The sequence below is a fragment of the Rhinoderma darwinii genome, chromosome 2, assembly GCF_050947455.1.
Source record: "Rhinoderma darwinii isolate aRhiDar2 chromosome 2, aRhiDar2.hap1, whole genome shotgun sequence".
In the NCBI taxonomy this organism is placed as follows: Eukaryota; Metazoa; Chordata; class Amphibia; order Anura; family Rhinodermatidae; genus Rhinoderma; species Rhinoderma darwinii.
This window is the reverse complement of record NC_134688.1, coordinates 91,984,741-92,008,925: the sequence shown is the minus strand read 5'-3', so window position 1 is coordinate 92,008,925 and position 24,185 is coordinate 91,984,741.

Here is a 24,185-nt window from a genome sequence, read left to right as displayed (position 1 = left end):
CGGACTTCTTGGCGTGAAGTTGGACTTTTCTTCTGCCTACCATCCTCAGTCTAATGGTCAGGTCGAGAGGATCAACCAGATTTTGGAGAACTACCTACGCCACTTCATCTCCAAGCAGCCTGATGACTGGGTGCAGCTGCTCCCATCGGCAGAGTTCTCCTACAATAATCACACCAGCGAGTCTACTAGGAATACACCGTTCTGCATTGTCTACGGCCAGCACCCACAAATTCCTATCCCGGTGCCTGATACTGCCGAGGTACCTGCAGCTGACTTCACGTTTAGAGACTTTTTGCAGATCTGGCAGCAGACTCGATCCTCCATCCTAATGGCAGTGGCCCGCATGAAACGGAAGGCTGACACAAGGAGAAGAGAGCCCCCCCGGTTTCTTCCTGGCACTAAGGTCTGGCTGTCGTCCAGGAATATCCGACTGAGGGTGTCGTCATGTAAATTTGCCCCCAGGTTCCTCGGACCATTTGAGGTTCTGCAGCAGATCAACCATGTCGCCTACAAGCTTCGGCTGCCTCCTACCCTCAGGATTCCCAACTCCTTCCATGTCTCCCTCCTGAAACCCGTGATCCTGAACCGCTATTCCAAGACTCCCAGCCCTGCAGTTGCCTCCAGCGGCCCCTCGGACATATTTGAGGTCAAGGAGATCTTGGACACCAAGAAAGTGAGAGGAAAGACTTTTTATTTGATGGATTGGAGGGGGTTTGGTCCTGAAGAGAGGTCCTGAGAGCCAGAGGAGAACCTCAATGCCCCTACTCTTCTGAAGAAGTTTCTCTCTCGCTCTGGTCCCAAGAAGAGGGGGTGTAAGAGGGGGGATACCTTAATGTCGATGGCTGCGGGCTGTCAGCTCCAACTTCCCCCTGACAGCCGCAGCCACGAGTCGGCAAGCGCTGGCCCCAGCCTCTTCCTCAGGAGACGCCTGCACTCGCGTCCACTCACCTCTGCCGGATCCCGTAGGGTGCGGGCGCACGCTCGTGCCCGTTCTTAAAGGGTCAGCGCGTGCATCGGACCTCATGGACGAACTTTGACCTGTGAGTACCCTGGAATATGAGGGGTCCAGCCTCCTAGTTCTATGCCTAAGCGTTGTTGTGTTCCCTATAGTTGGTCTATGTGATGGCCTCCTAGTGTGTTTCCTGTTCCAGTCCGTGTCCCTGTACCTATACTTGTTTCCAGTTCCTGTTCCTAGCAATCCATACCTTCCAGGTCTAGCACTGAGCTGTGCCAAAGTCGTGCCGTGCTGCATCCACGTCTGACCTGCTTCACCTCGTCTGACGTCCGCCTGATACCTAGTCCCAGCCGAGCCTGCCCTGCTGCTGTCTGATCTGCCACAGGTACCTATAGAACTACAGACATTCACCTGCTCCCTGTTGGCCAGCTGTCTTACCGCCAAGTCGGTACGGCCCAGTGGGTCCACAGACCCCTCGTGACACAGATAGTGAAAAAAATATGGATCAATGTATTCACCAAATGCGACGTTTCAGTCCTATTCAATATGGCCTTTCTCAAGCAATACAATAGCTGAGCAGTGCACGTTGTGAGACAGTGACAGGTAAAGTCATTGAGGGAAGGTATATTTCCCCTAGAATCCTGTCATATGTATCCTAGGCTCCAGGGAATGAGTAGTTCTTGCAATAGAAAGCTCTAGTTTTCCAATCTCGGCTTAAGGAAAAGCCGGAAAAAAGGGCCTGGAGTTGGATTGGAGAAGAGCAGGGCGGGTTCCCCAATCCCGAGTCCATCTCTGTTTGTAGGACAAGGCTGCTGCTCAATTAGCTGCACCTGTAGCCTGTGTATAAAAAGGTGCAGACACAGTGTGTGGGAGTCTCACCCCTGACTCAGACTGGAGACTACTAAGGCTGGAGTAGCCTGTATTCTATGTGAGTAAAGACCTGTGTTACTTTGTGTCCAGTGCCTGGTAGGAAGGCACTCGGTATAGTTAGATAAATATCTTGTTTAGTTAGTGCTCAGACGAGCAGGATTTATTTTGTATTTTGCCTTGTTGTACAAGAGGCTGTTTCTTTGACAAGAATAAAAACACAGGCAAAGCCCTGTTATGACTTTTAATGCACGGTGTCCCTGTCTCTGGCTACAAAGAAACCGCTGTACCAACCTCTCCTGATGCTAAACCCTCACAACGTATAAATACACAGATTCCATGAATTCATAATAAATTAGTTAAATATTAAGACTGCATAATACATTAATGTGAACACTTACAAAAGTATAAAAATATTTCAGTGCAATTCATATATACAGCAATTCCATCACTGATATTAATAAATATCATACCCTTACTGTATAAAACTACACAAAGTATCAAGTATGCAGCTGAGTCACAAGACGCACATTAGTTTTGCTCACGGTGTTCATCAGGTGCATGTTCAGTATCACTAGAACATCTTTACAGTCATACAAACTCCCAGCCAGCAATGCAAAATACATTATAACACTACCTTGAATCTTTGGCTATCGTAATTTATCATCTAGTGGTTCGGAGTGATTATTAAACCAGTACATTTCCGTACTTAGAGCTTTTCTATATACAAAGAGGGAGTGATATTTAACCCTCAGAGTAAAAGTTGCCCAGACTTGGTGATCTTCTCCAATGGTCTCTGTACCAAAATATTGACAGAGACATCAGGGGCTCCCTCTAGGAAAGAAATCCCCGGGCAGAGCGCTCTGATAGGGGATTCCGCTCCTAGAGGGAACTTAGGTGGCGCTATCTACAGGGGGGAAATGGTGCTATCTACAGGGGCGGATTGTGCTATCTACAGGGGCAATGGTGCTATCTACAGGAGGGGTGGCACTATTTACAGGGGTGATGGAGAGATGTTGGGTGCTCCCTCTAAGAGTCGAAATTCCCGGCCATTGCGTTCTGACCGGGGATTCGGCTCCTAGAGGGAGCTTAGGTGGCGCTATCTACAGGTGATGTTGAGCTATTACACAGGGGTTGTGTTTGGTGCTATCTACAGGGGGGTGTATTCCCGGCATCTCAAAGTCCCGTCAGACATGAAGGTGCAGCGCTGCTTACACTGAAGCACAACTGCACTCATTAAACTCGTTGCAGGCTGCCAATGTTTATATACGTGGCAACTGCACGGAGCATCGGCAGTTGGAACATATATAGCCGCATGGCTGTCGTGAAGGGGTTAACTTTATACTTAGCCAGAATTTTTTCTTGCTTGTTTGGCGTGCCTACCACCAGCTCAGGGGGCGGCCATGGGAAGTCCCTGTGCCCCTACCTATGCAAACCTTCTGGGCTGGTGGGAGGACTAGATTGATTTCCTCCGGAGGAAACGCCGTTAACAAGACACCGAGTGTCTTGGTATCATTTTATAGACGATTTTCTGATTCTGAGGTCTGGATCCTGGAAACAGTCTTCTGATTTTGTTAGTTCATTCAACCAAAATGATATTGGTCTTGGATTCACCTATGAAATTGGTGACAGTAGACCTTTCCTTTTTGGACCTTAAACTATGGAAGAACGAACAAGGAGGTATCTCTAGTTCTTTATATCGCAAACCCACCTCCATGAATAGCCTCCTGCACTGGGAGATCCACCATCCACCCACTCAAGGACAAGGTATCCCCAAAGGCCAATACTTGAGGGTCCAGGGAAATTGTTCCTCGGACAGTGAATTCCAGGTACAAGCCAGATCTTTGAGGGATAGATTCGAGGCAAGGGCCTACCTCACAAAAATCCTTCAATCGGCATATAATAACGTCCTAATAGAAAATAGGGATGATCTCTTTGTACTCAAAACTAAAACTGACATGGGGGATAGGCAAATATGCAAATTATTGGAACCTATGATAACCAAGCATCAAAAGAAGAGGATTTGTGGGGTGACCCCATGCTGTCTGTTTGATTTATTAATTTCATGAATGCATAATATACTCAGATGCAGGGCCCAGGCAGACAGTATCACACATGATAGGCTTAGATACAGGGCCCCAGCTGACAACATCACACATGACAGGCTTAGATATGGGGCCATAGCAGACAGTATCACACATGATAATGCTTATATACAGACCCCAAGAAGACAGTATCACACATGATAGGATTAGATACAGGGCCTCAGCTGACAGTATACCACATGATAGGATTAGATACATGACTCTGCAGACAGTATCAAATATGATATGCTTAGATATGGGGCCCCCAGCAGATAGTATAAGACATGACAGTATCAGATACAGGGTCCCAGCAGACAGTATAACACATGATAGGATTATATACAGCAACTCAGCAGACAGTATCAGACATGAGAGGATTGTGGGCCGGCCCTAAGATAGATGGTGCCCTGTGCGAAATTTTCTTATGGTGCCCCGCCCCATAATAAAAAAAATGCCCCATAAAAAGGATCATGCCCCCACACCAGTATAATGCATTTATAGTGCCCCCACACAGTATAATGTCTCCCCATAGCTGCCCCATACAGTTTAATACTAAAATAATATAGTACCCCTTGAGAAAGCTACCGCGAAACGTGCGTTGGGGCTCGTGGTGTTGTGTCCACTTTTAGGCTGATTATGCAGTATACCGGTTGGTATAGGTCCTGGGACCGGATTTGATTTGCGGTTACTCCCTGGTCACTATATCTTTACACTAACACATATACCAGTGTGGGTGGGTTCTGCTCGCTATATACTCTGTTTTGCTCATTACTGTAAAGGATCTGCCAGGCACAACTTCTGTGTATACGCCCATAGGTAATCAGTCTGCACCTGAGTCTATGTCTCTGAGACTAACTCCATCTTCCACCACTCAGGATGGCAGGCTTAGGAGCGGGAGAGCCTATCATAGCCTGGCCAGACGGAGCTAGCTCCCGCCCTCTGTCTATTTATACCTGCCTTTCCTGTTCCTCCTTTGCTTGTGATTCTTCTCGTGTGGTTTCCTGGCCCAGCTACAGCTTCTAACTATTTGATCCTGCTCCATACTGACCCTGACTTACTGACTACTCTCCTGCTCTGTGTTTGGTACCTCGTTCACTCCTGGTTTGACTCGGCTCGTTCACCACTCTTGTTGCTGACGGTGTTGCCGTGGGCAACTGCCCCATTTCCCTAGCTTTGTGTACCCTTGTCTGTTTGTCTTGTGCACTTACTGAGCGTAGGGACCGCTGCCCAGTTGTACCCCGTCGCCTAGGGCGGGTCGTTGAAAGTAGGCAGGAACAGAGTGGCGGGTAGATTAGGGCTCACTTGTCCGTTTCCCTACCCCCCATCATTACAATTACTTTCTCTATTATGCAGGCACTGTGCATGTACCACATTGTGGTTTTTGAACTTCTTTATTTGCAAGTTGTTCTTTGAATTGTTTATTATGCTTTTCTTTGCCTCTTGAGTATTATTTACTTGTTACAGCTCTTGTGTTCTCCACATCCATGCATTTTAATTGTATGTCTTATTTTAGGTCCTGATGGCCAACATCTTTTTATGTATATTTAATAAAGTATTGCCATTATTACAAGTCATACTTGTGTACTTGGTGTTTGATTTTGTCCCTTTTTGGGATGTGTGATATGTCCACACATACAGTCATGGGTATTCATTAATAAAATAATATATTATAACCGCTTTAAGGACACAGTATGTTGTCCTCTAATTGTGCCCACACAGTATAATGCCCACTTTAGTGCCCCCACACAGTATAATGCCCCCCATAGCTGCCCCATACAGTTTAATAATAAAACAATATATTATAACCCCTTTAAAGACACAGTATTTTGTCCTCTAATTGTGCCCACACAGTATAATGCCCACTTTAGTGCCCCCACACAGTATAATGCCCCCCATAGCTGCCCCATACAGTTTAATAATAAAATAATATATTATAACCCCTTTAAAGACACAGTATTTTGTCCTCTAATTGTGCCCACACAGTATAATGCCCCCTAAGTGCCACAACACAGTATAATATTCCCTTAGTGGTCCCCGCACAGTATAATACACCCTTTAGTGCCGGCCACAATATATTACCCCCTTAGTGGCCCCCACACATTATAGCAGCCCCCACACAGTATAATGTCACCAAAGTGCCCACATACAGTATAATGCCCCCTTTAGTGCCCACACACAGTTTGATGCCCCCTTTAGTCCCCACACACAGTATAATGTTCCCCAAGTGCCCCCACACAGTATAATACCCGGGTTAGTGCCCACACACATTATAATGTCCACTTTAGGCCCAAACACAGTATATTGCCTCCTTTAGTGCCCACACACAGTATAATGTTCCCCACGTGCCCCCACACAGTATAAGGCCCCTTTTAATGCCCCCACAATGTATAATGCCCCCTTTAGTGCTCCAACAAAGAATAATGCCTTTGAGTGACCCCCACACAGTATAATGCCCTCTTGTGACCGCAAAATAGTGTAAATAATGCCCTCTTATGCCATTCCACACACAATATAAGGGCCACCTTATGCCCCCACTGTCACACAGTATAATTATGCCCACCACACACAGTATACAGCCCCCTTATGCCCACAACAACCTTATTTTGCCTTCCAATGTGCCACTGTGTAATGTAATTATTACGTATAAATAATGGCTGCCTTGCAGTCTAGAGACCCGGGAACCCAGCGGTGGTTAATTTTTACTCACAACTCGTCCGGGCGCTCCTGAGTCTCTCGGTTCTGGCCCCAGCACTGCACTATGACACACACGTTGCATTGTCACGTGACATGTCATGTGTCAATCTCATTGCATCACTGGTGCAAGAGCAGAGAAGGAGCAGGGGAAGGGTAGCCAGCGCAGCAGACAGTATCACACATGATCAATATATAAGCTCCAAAAGCAGTTATGTTAAAGGCTGAGTGATGATTTTGAAAACAACATCCTCCCATGATTTACCCTGCAGGCAGCTCCATAACTTTATAAACCATACCAAAAAATAGAGCATGAAGCCAGAAATATATAAGAATATAACAATTTTATTACACAAAATATGACAAACACTTTAAAAAACATATAAAGACAAGACTCTAGTACAAACAATGTGATATTATAGAGCGAGGCATGGAAATTGCTGGATAACATGTAAAGATAGAAAGGCTGCACTGAATAATCGCAAAATCTATTGTAGACCCAAAATGGGTTCTATACTGATTACCCATAGTGCCCTGTAAACATTATTGACTGATGAAAGGGGAGATAAGAGAAAGTGTCAGTGCATGCAAATATCAATCAGAAGGCAGCCTTAGCCATTACAGCAAAAAATGTTTATACCAGTGTTGGCTCTGCCACAAAGACCCCAACGCGCATTTCGCTGTGAGTGCTTCCTCAGGGTATATGTACTGTGTCCTGACAATATCCGACCCTTATATAGTGTGGAGATACAGTAAGTGTATCTGATTATACACCATCAGCACAATGAGAATCGGCGGATGCTTGCTGACGCGACCGGAGCGAGACATGCCCCACTTCCGGCTCCAAGCGATGGAGCGCACATCCGGATTCCCGACGCGTAACGGGAGTTCCGGACGTGCGCAGTGCGCCTAAGGAGCCGAAGGGAGCCGTGCATCACCGCCAGCGACCACAGCAAGCATGCGCACATCATTGCTGGAGATGGATCTAGACAATTGTAAGCCCAAGATGCTAAGAAGAAGATACCTACCCCATAGATCGACTCCTTAAACTCATATAGCAGACCCAAGTAAAAAGTAAGTAGAGTAATATATCCACCATGAATTACTGCACAAAAGCATGTATAACTGAATCAATAGAGGACAGCCCTGTACATAGGAATTACAAAATAATTTAGCCCAAACTTATAACGGTGTCATACATATAGAAATGAAGGGAGACACAAAAAATATGAAATAAAAAGAAAAATATTGATAAACTACAAGTGAAAAATTACATGTAATAGTGAAGAATTACTAATATACATCAGTCAACTATATATTACAAAATAGCACGCACAAAAATAAATCAAATACTAAATGTGTATCTAACTGACAATACATAATTAGGGGGTAACTATTAACCCAATCAAAAACATTGCAGGGTTTACTATTCCAAAGCAAAGAAGGATAACATAATTTATAAAAATACAAAAAAAAGTGAAAAAATGTGTAATACTTGTGTCATATTTTTATACCGAGCCATTATACCATACAGAGGGACTCTCCAAAGATGCAGAACATACTTCATAAAACTATGTAATAATAATAAGATATTAAATAAACCAAAAGCAATAACCTATCACAGGGGACAAGAAAGACAAAAGAAGAAAAAGTCGCATAACACTAGATCCAAAAATGGAAAGAACGGATCCTCATTCCCACGCTACATCGCTATATAGGGTGTTCAAAGGACTTAGATCCAATCTCCACTATTCAGGCAATCGGACATGAAGAAAAGATAAAATAAAAATACCTATAAATAACATACAATACAGAACACAATTAGTAAAAAAGCATAGATAGCAGAAATTATAAAAAAGGAACAAAACTAAGTTTTTCGTTAAGTCCATAAGGTTTCATTGATCCCAACAGGACAATACATTTACAATCTTTTTGTGCCAAAACTCTTTTCACGTTGCCAACACCTTATAAATAGCGGATCATGTGTCTACAGATTAATCCAAGAGATTGCATGTTGTTATTTGTACATACAGTCATTTACAGGCTGCAAGAGACGTTTTTGATTATTATATTATCCAAAACCGTCCTAAAATATGATTAGAGAGAAACTGGATATCTCCAATGCTTGCTTCTATTCCCTGACAGATTGCCACTATTATATCTCTATTCTGTTGATTTCAATTATTGGTTAGAATATAACTTTTTCCCAAATAAATATTTTTGCCTTACTCTCTGTCTCCATTTTCCGTGGAATTTCAAAAAGCACCTTGATAATATCATTGGTTGCCGAAAACATCTCCAGCTTATGACTTTAGTAAATAGATATAACTATAGTTAAAATATGGATGTTTAAACACATTTCAACCCATTAAAGGGGTTATGTGGGGACCAAAAATTATTAGTAGTGCACTTTCTGCAATATGTGAGTACCCTTGTTAATATACTATCGAGCTGATTCTGAGATTTTCATAGATTTTTATAGTGCTGCCGGTGGTCCAGAAGTCTAGTTGCACAGCCTTCTTTGATAATGATGCAACTCTTCGTCATGTGACCAGTCCCGTTTTAGTCTATGTAATCAATGTACTACTGCTACTGCTTGTACATAGACTACAGAGGGACCGGTCACATGATGAAGAGTCATATCGTCATCATAGAAGGCTGTGCAACTAGACATCCCGTCCCCCGGCAGCAATAGAAAAATCTATGGAAATCTCAGAATCAGCTCGACTAAGGACCGGAATGTATATTAGCAGGTGTACTCACATACTTCAGTGAGTACATTACTAATAATTTTTGGTCCCTACATAACCCCTCAACTGCCTGGCATGTTTTTACAGTGACTCCTAAAGGGGTGTTCCCAGAAAATACATTTATCACCTATCCACAGGGGTGCAGTGGGGAGGAACAGAGGGCTCGGGACCCCAGTTCTAGTGATTAATAGCGTTTCAAACTGTGGGGCCTCAGCGATTACACACTAACTGTATCACCTATCCTGTGGATAGGTGATAAATATCTATTCTGGCAAGCAGGGGCATATCTAGGAAACACTGGGCCCCATAGCAACCTTTTGACTGGGCGCCCCTCCCCTGGCTGCCACACACAGCCCGCCCTTGTAGATAGTGTCCCCTGTAGACAGTGCTATATAGCCCCCCCCCCCTGTAGACAGTGCTGTACAGCGCCCCCTGTAGACAGGGCTATACAGTCTCCCCATACAGTGCTATATAGCACTCCCTATAGAGGGTGCTACACTTTCAAGTATCACAAAGAGGGACAACCGATGCTGCGCGCAGCGGCAATTTTCTTACTTTTAAGCCACGCCTCTATCCCACCCAATACCCGCCCATACACACCCGGTTCAGCCCACACAGTATCATGTCCCATAGTGCCTCCGACACAGTATATTACCATGTTGCTGCCCACACACAGTATAATGCCCTCTTGCTGCCACCATACAGTATAATGCCCCCATAGCTGCCACCATACAGTATACTTACCCATAGATGCCCCCATACAGTATAATGCCAATACAAATGCCCCATACAGTATAATGCCCACACACATTCTCCACACAGTATAATGCCCACACAGATGCCCCATACAGTATAATGCCCACACAGATGCCCCATGCAGTATAAATGCCCCATAGCTGCCCCATACAGTATAATGCCCCCATAGGGTATAATGCCCCCATAGCTGCCCTTATACAGTATAATGCCCCCATAGCTGCCACCATACAGTATACTTACCCATAGATGCCCCCATACAGTATAATGCCAACACAAATGCCCCATACAGTATAATGCCCACACACATGCCCCACACAGTATAATGCCCACACAGATGCCCCATGCAGTATAATGGCCCATAGCTGCCCCATACAGCATAATGCCCCCATAGGGTATAATGCCCCCATAGCTGCCCTTATACAGTATAATGCCCACTTAGCTTCCCCTAGTGCAAGTGTCCTTGTAGATCGTGACACAGTGCCCATGTAGATAGTGCCCATGTAGATAATGCCCCTATATAGTGCCACAGAGTCTATGTAGATGGTGCCACACCCCCCTTGAAGATAGCGCAACCTCCTCCCTGTAGATAGCGCCATTGGGACTTCCTCTAGGAGTGGAATCCCCAGCCAGAGCATAGGCCAGGGTTTACGCTCCTAGAGGGAAGCCCTGATGTCACTGTCCATATATGGACAGTGACATCAGTGGCTACTCCTTGAGCGGAATCCCCATTGCCGACTCTGGCCAGGGATTCTGCTCCAGGAGGAGCCCCTGACGTCAACGTCCATATATGGACTGTAATACATATGGCCGCGGGTCGTCAGGTTTACTCACCCCCTGACGGCCGCAGCCATGGATCAATGAGCACTGGCCCGCATCTCCTCCTCAGGAGACGCCAGCGATCACTTCCGCTTCACTCTGCTGTGTCCCGTAGGGTGCGCGTGCACGCTAGTGTCGGTCTTAAAGGGCCAGCGCGCGCACCTGAATCGGTTATTTAATTAGCCCATGATCCTGGACTATAAAAAGGGCCCTGCCCCTTCCTGCATTGCCTGAGCTTTGTTGTCATTACATATGTTCGTCTCTGCAAATGGTTCCTTAAGGGTCTTCCAGTTCCCAGTCTTCCCGTTCCTGCTACCTGTAACTTTTATCCCGTGTTATCCTGGTCCAAGTGCCATAAAGAGTTGGAGTCGTGCTGCGCTGAGTATTATGCCTGTCCTGTTACACCACATCTGGTGTCTGCCTGCTGCCAAAATCCCATTCGAGTCTGTCTTGCTACTGTCTGAAGTTACCACAGGTACACCTATTTGAACTATAAACTTTGACCTGTGTCCTATTGGCCAGCTGCCATACCGTTAAGGCGGTACGGCCCAGTGGGTCCACGCACCAAACGTGACAGTAAGCTCAGGCCATGGACCCCGCTGGTCCGCCTAAGACAGGACCAACTCCTCCTGGCAGTGAACTCCATTGCACAGCGGCTTGATACACAAGATGCAGCCGTCTCAGCTCCTGTTCCGACTGTTCCTCCTAAACACCTCCTGTCAGCACCAGTGTTAATCCCCGTTTCTCGCTACAGCTACCACCTCGTTATAATGGAGACGAGTACCTGCAGAAGATTCCTCAACCAGTGCCAGATCCACTTCTCTCTACATGTCAGAGCATTTCCGTCCGATGGCTCCAAGATTGCCTTTATTGTCTCTCTACTCACTGGCAGGGCCCTATCTGGGAACGACAGGGACCGGAGACCCGTGACTTCCAGGGGTTCCTTCGGACATTTCGTACCATGTTTGAGGAGCCTGGACGAGTATTGTCGGCAACAGCCTCCTTGTTGAACCTGCGCCAGGGAGACACCTCCGTGGGTGAGTACGCCATTCAATTCCGTGCCCTGGCCGGACAGCTGTCCTGGAAAGATGAGGCCCTGGTGGCTACATTCTGGCAGGGATTGTCGTCCGAGATCAAGGACGAACTGGCTGCTCGTGATCTGCCACCCACCCTGGACGATCTCAGGAGATTCGTCGGGAGAGAAGACTCCCTAGGCTGGCTCCTATTTTCCAGCAGTTTCCGTCACCCTCACCAGGTGGTCCTCCTGAAGAGAATATGCAAGTAGACTGGCTTAAATTATTCGTTCAGGAGAAACAGCGCTGACGCACTTCAGGACTTTGTCTTTATTGCGGCCGTGGAGGCCATGTCGTGTATCTGTGTCCCCAGGAGCCAAAAAACCCCAACACCTAGGATTGGTTGGGGAGACAACCCTAGGCGATACTGCGCTGGATAGAGACTTTTCTTCTAAACTGTCCATCCCCGTGACTATTATGTCCGGCGAGAAGAACTACTGGCTCTCTGCCTATCTTGACTCTGGGTCCGCAGCTAGTTTTATCCACAAGGATCTAGTGGATCTCCTCCAGTTGCATACGACCTCTCTGGAGAGGCCATTGATCGTCGCCTCGGTGAATGGACTACCTCTGCCAGACCCGATTATGGCCATGACCAAACCGCTGAGGCTCCAGGTAGGAGTTCTTCATTTTGAACTCCTCTCATTTCTTGTTCTACCCAAGGCCATCAATCCTGTACTGCTGGGCCTGCCCTGGTTCCGATTACATGCCCCAGTTCTGGATTGAAATTCTGGAGAGGTTCTCCAGTGGGGTCCCAAGTGCCTCGACCACTGCCTGGGGCAGATCCATCCGGCCCCGCCTCCTTGTCCTCAGTCTTTGACAGAATTACCTTCTCATTATGCTATGTTCACGGATGTCTTCAGCAAGAAGGAGGCCGAGACGCTGCCCCCACACAGGGCGTATAACTGTCCTATCGAGCTGATTGCTGATGCATCCCTTACCCATGGTAGGCTATATCCTCTCTCCTTGCCAGAGACTCAGTCCCTGTCCACCTACATTAAGGAGAAACTGGAGAGAGGTTTCATACGGAAGTCCTTCTCCCCGGCAGGAGCCGGGTTCTTCTTCGTCAAGAAAAAGGACGGTTCTCTGCGACCCTGCATCGACTACTGGGTTCTCAATCAGATAACGGTCAAGAATAGATATCCGTTGCCATTGATGTCTGAGCTTTTTGACCGCATACGAGGAGTTAAAGTTTTTTCCAAACTAGATCTGCGTGGGGCTTACAACCTAATTCGGATTCGCCTGGGTGGTAAGTGGAAGACGGCATTTAACATCCGAGACGGCACTATGAATATCTGGTGCTGCCCTTCGGTCTTTGTAACGCTCCCACGGTTTTCCAAGAATTTGTCCATTACATATTCCAGGATGTCCTCTATGTTTGTGTTGTGGTCTATCTTGATGAAATCTTAATTTTTTTCCCAAGATGCGCTGACTCATCAGAGACATGTCCGCCAAGTTCTGCTGCGATTAAGGGAGAATTGCCTGTATGCCAAGTTGGAGAAGTACATGTTTTATAGGAGCTCTCTACCCTTCCTGGGTTACGTAATCTCAGACCAAGGTCTTAAGATGGATCCGGAGCAAGTGATGCCGTACTGGAATGGCCACGCCTTCAAGGCTTAAGGGCCATACAGCGTTTTCTGGGATTCGCCAATATTTACCAGCAGTCCATCCCAGACTTCTCCAAACTGACATCTCCCATCTCTACCCTCACCAAGAAAGGCATGAACGCCAAGGTGTGGACTCCAGAGGCGGAATCCGCATTTAATAGCCTAAAGAGTGCTTTCACGTCAGCCTCCACCCTCCATCATCCTGATGTGTCTAGAGAGTTTTCGTTGGAGGTGGACGCATCCTCTGTTGGTGCTGGTTCCCTCATGTTCCAGAGAGGATCCAAGGGCAAGGAAATGGTATGTGGCTATTACTCTAAACTTTTCTCTTCCGCAGAACGCAACTACTCGATTGGGGATTGGGAGTTACTGGCCATCAAATTGTCTCTGGAGGAGTGGAGACATCTACTAGAGGGTGCAGTTCATCCCATCCTGATATTCACTGACCACAAGAATCTCACCTATCTCCAGATGGCCCAACGGCTGAACTCTCATCAGGCCAGTTGGTCGCTGTTCTTTGCCAGATTCCAGTTTGAGCTCCACTACCTTCTGGCTGACAAGAATGTGAGGGCCAATGCTTTGTCCGGGTCGTTCGAGACAGAGGACACCATGGGGTCTCCACAAAATATTATTGATCCGTCTTGCATGGTCTGTGTCAACCCCCTGCAAGTTAGAGACATACCTCCGGGGAGGACTTTTGTGTGCCTGGCTGACAGAGGGAGAATCCCCCGCTGGGGACACAGCTCTAGACTGGCAGGTCACGCGGGTACCCATAAGACCCGAGACTTGATTGCCCGTCATTTCTGGTGGTCACGCTGCCCAAAGATATCATGGACTTTGTTTTATCCTGCTCGGTGTGCGCAGCTAACAAGGTTGCTCACTCCAAACCTGCTGGCCTGCTCCAGCCGCTGTCTGTGCCCAATGCTCCCTGGCAGCATATAGCAATGGATTTTGTTACGGATCTGCCTCCCTCTGCGGGATACAATGTGGTCTGGGTGGTGGTGGACCGATTTTCGAAGATGGCTCACTTTGTTCCGCTAACCGGCCTTCCTTCTGCTCCTTGACTGGCCAACCTGTTCTTCCAACATATTTTCCGCTTGCACGGCTTGCCGCGGCATATTGTGTCTGATCGGGGGGTCCAGTTCACCTCTAGGTTCTGGAGAGCACTCTGTAAACTCCTCAATGTAAGATTGTACTTTTCCTCAGCCTACCATCCTCAGTCCAATGGTCAAATCGAGAGGATCAATCAGATCATGGAGAACTACCTACACGCCACTTCATCTTCAAGCAGCATGATGACTGGGTGCAGCTTCTTCCTTGGGCCGAGTTCTCTTACAATAATCATACTAGCGAATCCACAAGAACTACACCGTTCTTCATCGCCTACGGCCCACACCCACGAATTCCACAAGTTACCACAGGTACACCTATTTGAACTATAGACTTTTCCCGGGTCCTGTTGGCCAGCTGCCATACCGTTAAGGCGGTACGGCCCAGTGGGTCCACGCACCCAACGTGACATGGACAGTGACATCAGGGCTTTCCTGAGCACAGAGCTAAAAGTAGCGATGTGCCCGGGGAGTCCTCGGCGAGCGGAGGAGCTCCCTCTGCCCCTCTACTTACTCTGAACTAATTCTAAAGCAGGGAGCTGATTGTTCCCTGCTTCAGACTTGGGTTCAGCTGTATCTGCGTCCGGAGTGGCCAGCTGGACATACCCCCGACCACCTGGGACAGTGGGACACCGTCAAGAATCCGGAACTGTCCCGCTGAGTCTGGGGTGGTTGAGAGGTATGTGTATCTATGGCAGAGCAGGGAGATATCTCCCTGCTTTGTTATAGTGTTCAATAGTATCTGCATCCGAAGGATGCTGATACTATTGAATGTGGCGTCGCTACTGATGTAGCAGCCATAGCCGCTGCCAGTGGAGCCTCCGGGCACGGGGGGCCCATGCCTGTGGGTAGCACATGCGCTCTCATGCCGCGGGCCCCTTAACAGCTGCTTTGGCTGCTACAGTGGTAGTTACGTCACTGCTGGCAGTACCCCTTTTAGTGTCTTTATTTTGCAGCGCTGTAAGAACATGGCACTGCAAAATAGTGCCACTGCCTCTATTTGTCCCTACAATCGTCTTATAACAAGACCCAGCACAGGCCTGATTTTGACAACTGTCGCATTATCAGGGCTATACTTTCCTGTAACTTGTGCTGCTATGGCAGCTCCAGTTATAGGGGAAATACATAGTAATACAGTAAGAAATAAATTAAAGGGTAACTAAACATTTGACAAACTTCTGACATGTCTTAGTGACATGTCATAAATTTTGATTGGTGGGCGTCCGAGCACTGAAACCCCCACCAATCGCTAAAATGAAGCGGCTGAAGCTGCTTTGTTTCTGTTCGGCTTTTTCCGGAAAGCAGATGTATCGGAGTACGGGCTCATAGACTTCTATTGAGTCTGTACTCTGATACATTTCCGGAAAGAGCCGAGCTGAGCGCTCACACGAACATTTCAGTCGCTTTGTTTTAGCGAGTGGTGGGGGTCTCAGTGCCCGGACCCCCACTAATCAAAACTTCTGACATGTCACTATGACATGTCAGAAGTTTGTCAAACGTTTAGTTACCCTTTAACTTATTAAAAAATAATGTTCCAATGTCCCCTGTAAGGTCTTATAACCTTTTTGAGGACAAGTTGTAATAAATAAAAATTAAAGGTTTAAAACAAAATTTAAAAAAATTACTTATAAACGACAAAAAAATACCTAAAACCTTCTCCCACCAACCCTATCCCTGATGTATTCCGGAGCATTTACAATAGCAGCAAAATAAATGAGATTTAAACAAATCTCATACACATGCTACAGAAAAAAAATCGCATAAAAGACGTGTAGAAATTAATATTCTCTATGGAATTTCCTTTTGCTGCATGTCAAATTATGTTGTATAAACGCTGCACTTTCCGCGCAGAAAATCCTTTCAGAATTTCCGCAGTATTCCATGTGGCCTTACCCTATATGGTAGACAATACAGACAGCAATATCAGTTCAATTTTTCAGGGTTTATTTATATGATTTAAAAAATTTAATTGATTATTTGCCATTTATCACACACTAAGGCCTCATGCACACGGCCGTAGCCATGTGCACGGCCGTGATTTTCGGGTCGGCCGGCAGCGGAGTGTCATCCGCGAGCCGCCCACAAATCGCAGGCCATGCACATGGCCGCGTCCATTATTTCCTATGAGTCTGGACCGCAGAACACAGCCGTAATAAGACATGTCGGTTCTTTCTGCGGTCCAGGCTCGTGGGCCATGCACGGATCGTGGAAACCACGGTCATGTGCATGGCCCCATAGGAATAAATGGGGCTGCAATTCTCCCGTGGATTTTCAGGGGAATTGCGGCCGCAAAAGCACGTTCGTGTGCATGGGGAGTAAAAGCCCAATAATTCTGTAAAGACAAACATTATGATAAACAATACAAAATTACTGAGGCAGGACTTCAAGGATTTCACTTAGGACTTATTCACCTGAACGTGTAATACGTCCGTGTAATGGCTGTTGAAACAACGACCGTCACATGGACCTATGCAATTTAATAGGGCCATTCAGACATGCAGTGTATTTCACGCAATGTGTTTTCGTTGCGTGAAACTCACTGCATGTCCTATTCTTGTGCATTTTTAGCTCATCACGCACCTACTGAAGTCAATGGGTGCGTAAAATTCATGGACAGCACACAGACGCACATCCGTGTGCGGTCCATGATTTACGCACAAGTTCATAACAAATAAAGTAAAAAAAAAAGAAAAAAATGTGCACCAACAGTGGCATCACCAACTGATGCCACACGGAACAAACACGCATTACACACGGAACTGCAACGCATGACATACGTGTCCGTTATTTGCGGACGCAAAACGGACACGTTCGTGTGGATAAGGCCTTATATTCAGCCCAAACTCATGGGGCCTGTCTCAAGCAATACAACAGTGTGTGAGGTACGTCTTAATAGTATCCTGTGCTCATTGATTCAATAACGTCTTATAAAAATATAAGAGATAAAATTTAAAGGGGTTTTCCCCTAATCAATATTTATCACCTATCCATAGGATAGGTGACAAATATATGATCAGTGGTGGTCCGACCTCTGGGACCCCCATCCATCATGAGAACAGGCTTAGCTTGCTGTTCCTGGGAGCCCCATAGGTATAGAGCGGTAGTGCACATGCTTGGCCGCCGCTCCATTCTTTCTACTGCAGCGCCATAGAAAGGATTGGAACGATGACCAGGAATGGCAAGGTGAGCCCATTCTCATAAACGGTGGAGGTCCCAATGGTCGGATATTTATCACCTATACTGTGGATAGGTGGTAAATTATTATTATTATTATAGGGAAACCCCTTTAACAATGATACAATCTAGGATTACATTTGAATAAATACTAGTAATAGACAAATCATCATAGATTATATTCAATAGATACAGATATGTAAAGCTGCAGAGTAAATAGCATGATAGAGATTTACTAAGCAAACATTCAAAACAGTTTTATCACAAAAACTGGAGCACCTGGCGTGTACCAAATTTATTATTTATTTGTGCCACTTTTCAATTCTAAGTCAACAGTTTTGAAAGTCTCTAGAGAAGGGTGCATGGTTGAGAGCAAATGCAGCAAATTTATTGAAGTGCGCAATTATTTGGCACAAAATATTGATGAAAATTTATGCCAGCTATGAGATGGTGTAAGGAAGAAAGAATAATGTAACATCCCTGGCAATGTAACATTATACTGAATGCACAATGTTCATAAGTTTGGTGCAAATCACACATTTTCAGGGGTTTACAGCATAATCTGATGAAATTTAAATGAGTTTCCCACCACAAACTTTTAGGACAACTGATATCCCATGCCATAAATGTTTGATCAGTGGCGTCCCAATCCCCTCATGACCTGCCTAGGTAGAGTCGTGTGTTAACCTTAGACCATACTATCCCCCCACCCCCATTTAGTAAAGACACATGACACCGAGGTTGGATGTGAAATGGCCACAGCAGCCGTTTATTAATTTCACAGTTTTATAAAAACAATTTAAATCCGAAACATTCGGATAACTAGTTAGGAATCCACCAGAGAATTCCTCCTAATAATTCACATGACCCAACATGGGTCAGAATCATAAATAACAATTAAACGTTAACATTAACCCGAGCAGAGGAAGTCCTTGAAGCCCCTTCAGATGTTCCTTTCAAGAACACACCGAATTAGCCATCTGCAAACCACCAATTACCTCCAGCCGTAAACCAGCTCGGAAGCACCGTTCACCTCTGCAGATGGCTCCAACCACTAGAAGTCCACTTCAAGGGGATAACACCCGATGAAGCCCTCCAGTGATATACCGACCACTAGAAGTCCACTTCAAAGGGATAACACCCGATGAAGCCTTCAAGTGATATACCTTCTACCAGAAGACCACTTCAAAGGGATAACACCCGATGAAGTCTTCAACCATGTACCTTTTTTGGGGGACGCATACCCCCGATGCGACCCCCCCACCATTTTGTACTGACTGGCCTCAAGGACTCCCCCCGCCAGCTGCCATGACAACAGAACCTACTCCGGAAAAAAGAAAAACAAGTTAAATAAGCACACAAAATAACACACAACACTCATAGACGGACGTACATAAGACCTAAGGAGTAACAAACCAAGGGTGGGAGGGTGGGAGCTTGCTTACTCTATGTTACTCCTCCCGCTGCTTCCGGCTCAATGCCGAGAAACAGCGGGAAGCGCAGTAACAGCCCCCCCCCGTCCCCCTTAACTCCTCCCCGTCCCTCCTTCAGCTCCTTCCAACCCAACTTTCCCTCACCTCATTAACCCTTTCCCTACCAGGACGGTCATGCCGGCTTCCCTTAACCCTGCGGCTGCGTCCAGCCTCTTCTTGACCTGCCTAGGTAGAGTCGTGTGTTAACCTTAGACCATACTATCCCCCCACCCCCATTTAGTAAAGACACATGACACCGAGGTTGGATGTGAAATGGCCACAGCAGCCGTTTATTAATTTCACAGTTTTATAAAAACAATTTAAATCCGAAACATTCGGATAACTAGTTAGGAATCCACCAGAGAATTCCTCCTAATAATTCACATGACCCAACATGGGTCAGAATCATAAATAACAATTAAACGTTAACATTAACCCGAGCAGAGGAAGTCCTTGAAGCCCCTTCAGATGTTCCTTTCAAGAACACACCGAATTAGCCATCTGCAAACCACCAATTACCTCCAGCCGTAAACCAGCTCGGAAGCACCGTTCACCTCTGCAGATGGCTCCAACCACTAGAAGTCCACTTCAAGGGGATAACACCCGATGAAGCCCTCCAGTGATATACCGACCACTAGAAGTCCACTTCAAAGGGATAACACCCGATGAAGCCTTCAAGTGATATACCTTCTACCAGAAGACCACTTCAAAGGGATAACACCCGATGAAGTCTTCAACCATGTACCTTTTTTGGGGGACGCATACCCCCGATGCGACCCCCCCACCATTTTGTACTGACTGGCCTCAAGGACTCCCCCCGCCACCGCGAAACAGGCCTTGACCACATTAAGCCTGTGAGTTCCTCCACACCACCACCGCCCTTTCTATGCCTTCTGCTATCGCCAAGCTCCAAAGATCAATGCCAACCTCGGTCAGATGAACCCCGTCACTTCTCCAGAAATTCCCCACTCCTGACTCCAAATCCCTATGCCTCACGCAAATGCCCCCGTTCTTTGCCACAAAACGAGACACCGCCCGGTTAACTTTTATGCGAGCCTTATTGACTCTCTCCACCGATCTAGCTAACCGCCAATGCTTTCTTGGGACTATGTCCGACCACACTACCACCAACTTGGGATAAGATACCCACAAACACAACATATCATGTTTGATATCCCGCACCAACTCACGAAAAGGGCGGACTCCTAAATCATTCCCACCCACGTGCAACACTAGAACCTCCGGAACCCTATCAAGCCGCACATATGTCTGGAATTCCGCCAACACCCTGTTCCAAGACATACCTCTAAAACCCAGCCAATGCACAACCGCATCCTGTCGCGGAATGCGCAACTGGCGACCATCCGGGCGGACGTCCGCCCTCAAAGCCCCCCAGTGCACGTACGAATGACCCATCAACCACACCAGACAAGGAGGCGAATCTGAAACGGAAAACACAGTTAGGCACCACCATATAACATTTTCAAACATAAACAACAAAATTACAACATATGGGGGCGGACATAGGACTTAAACCTTTTAGACTCCCAACGACCAATACGCCTCACCCCCTCGTCATCCAACCCCCAGCGCCCCGCTTCCGTTGCTGCGCCAATCCGGAAGGAATGAGATGAATATGAGCCTGCCGCAACCCCCACTGCCGTCAAATATTTCTTAAATACAGCTCCAAACTGAAACCTGGACAAAAACGACCCGTCCTCATGACGTAACAAAGGCAAATCTGGAGACCCCCTGTTTCTCGTAAAACCCCGCATGCACTCCACTGGACACATGACCGATCCCGGGAGAGCGAACAAAACTATCAGTTTACCCTTCCCTACTTGGTCAGTTTTAGATCTACGCAACCATACCTCCAGCCGATCTGCAAAAAGGCTCACCTCCCCAGATCTCAGCCCCCCTGCCTGTTTAGTACTTGGCGACACCAACTCACCTATTCTAAATGCTCCGAAGAACGCTAACGAAAAAGCCAACCGGAACAGATCCATTTCATCTGAAGAACGACATACCGATGCTAATGAACCCCCCAACGAGCCAAGCAAAGCAAACGACACCGGCCTTCTACTATCCGCCTCCACCCTACCTCTGCGCAACCCCTTCAAAGCCTGCGATACCAGAAATTCCTTCGATACATCCCGCAAGCCCCGCAACTTAAGCCCAAACGCCACAGCAGATATGAACCGGTTCACCTTCGCTACTGAAAACCCCGCCTCCCAGGCATCCCCTAACCAATACAAAAGTGCCACCAACCTGTCTCTATCCGTATTGACGTCACCCAACTCTCTTACCCACTCCTCCCACTGCCTCCAACAAGCAGCATAAGCACTCCACGTCGTGCGCGCCAAAGACCTTTGTAACAGCTGCTCTACGGGACCGATACCAGATCCCAAAGATGCTCCGGACAAGCCAAACCGAGACGTTCCGCTCCCGGGGCCAATTGCCGAAACCGGTCCCACTGCGAGCGAGAAAGAGCATCAGCAATACAATTCCGTACACCCGGGACATGCACCGCCACCACCCACGCGTTCAACGACAAACACACCAACACTAAATGTCGCAACAATTGAACTACCGGAGGAGAAGACGCCGTGATGTTGTTAATGGCAAGCACCACCCCCATGTTGTCGCAGTAAAAACGGACCTTCTTATCCCTGAGCCTGTCCCCCCAAATGGTAGCCGCCACCACGATGGGAAACAGCTCGAGCAGGGCCAGATTCCGCGTGAGTCCACTGGACACCCAGCTAGCCGGCCATTGACCTGCGCACCACGGACCTCCCCCGTAAGCTCCAAAGCCACCCGCCCCAGCCGCATCCGTGAAAATATTCAAATCACTCGTATCCTGCGCTGGGGCCATCCATAGCGAGCGACCATTGTACTGGCCCAAGAAGTCATCCCAAACCTGAAGATCAGCTCGGTGCTCCTCCTTGAGCCGCACAAAATGATGCGGCGCACGCACTCCCGCCGTTGCCGCCGCCAACCTTCTACCAAACACCCTTCCCATCGGCATAATCCGGCAAGCGAAATTCAACTTCCCCAGCAGCGACTGAAGCTCCCTCAGCGACATTTTCTTCCTTCTACAAGCCCGTCGAACCTCCAGCCTCAAAGCACCCAACTTATCCGCCGGGAGACGACACTCCATTGCCACCGAGTCTATTTCGATTCCCAAAAAACAAATCGTCGCTACCGGGCCCTCCGTTTTTTCCGGCGCCAAAGGAATCCCAAAATCCCTCGCCACCTTCTGTAGAGCATGAAGCAGATTACCGCAAACCGGCGAACCCCCCGGGCCAACGCACAAAAAATCATCCAAGTAATGGATCAACGAGTCGACCCCGGATGCCCCCCTCGTTACCCACTCCACGAAGCTACTAAACGCCTCGAAGTATGCACAAGAAAGGGAACACCCCATCGGAAGGCACCGATCCACGTAAAAAGCCCCATTCCAAAAACAACCCAACAGCCGTTGGCTTTCTGGATGAACCGGCAACAACCTGAACGCCGCCTCGATGTCAGTTTTTGCTAGCAGCGCCCCAGGACCCGCAGCCCGCACTAACCCCACCGCCTTATCGAATGAGGTATAAACTACGGAACACAACTCGTGATCAATCCCGTCATTTACCGACGAACCTTTGGGATACGATAAATGTTGAATCAAACGAAACTTTCCGGGCTCGCGTTTAGGGACAATACCCAAAGGGGACACAACTAAATCTTTTACCGGCGACTCAACAAATGGCCCCGACATGCGACCCAACGAAACTTCTTTTAACAACTTTTCCGACACGACTTCCGCATGCAAGTAAGCCGATTTTAAATTCCTCCGCGTAACCGGAACCTCATAAGGAGGTGGAGGAATAACAAACCCAACACGAAACCCTTCATAAAGCAACTTAGCTGCCGCCCTATCCGGATACTCATTTAGATAAGGGGCCATCCTTTCCACCCTCACCGGCGACACCCCCTTGACCAGTCCCGTGCTGGTTCCCTGACCTCTTTTTTCGCAAGCATTTTGCCGCCCCGTGTGATGCACCATTACACTCGGAGCACACGTGCTTGAACTTGCACGTGGCCCCGAACTTGCACTGACCTTCATTAAATTGCCAGCAAAACCCCGCCTTTCCCCCGCCGCTTTGTCCACTCTGACTAGACTGGCCTCCCTGGCCACCGCTCCCGGGAAAGGGCTGCCTAACCGGAGCCGTAACCCGTAACCAGAGAGCAATATCCTTCTGGTCCCACCGAATCGCCGGCCAAACCGCCTTCCGCTGACGGAATTGCTCATCATATCGCAGCCACGCCTGACCCCCATACGCCCTATGAGCCTCCCCAATGGCATCAAAATAACAAAACAGCGCCGAACAATTTTCCGGCGCCTTTTCCCCTATCACACTAGCCAATATGGCGAACGCCTGCGACCAATTAACGAACGTCTGCGGGATCAGCCTATACCGCCGCCGTTCCTCCTCGTCCTTTTTACTCTCATCCCGCTTGCTCTTATCCAAATTAAATTTAGCCAGCGGCAAGAGAGAAAAAATTTCAACATATTCGTCTTTCCAGATCCGATCGCGCACCTCCTGCTTTAAATGCGCACCCAACGGACCCTCAAAACAAACATACACCTCCCCCCGAGCACGATCGTCCATCCGCACTCGATCGCCGTCCTTCTGTGCCTCGGTCTGTACCGACACCGCGACCGCCTCTCTAACCGCCACCGCAGGACGCGCCTGTAACGATCCCACGTCCCTGGGGCCTTCCCAAACTATCGCAGGAGACACTTCCGTTACTACCGGCGCCGCGGCCCTATCCAGGCGCCCCACCAGCTCCC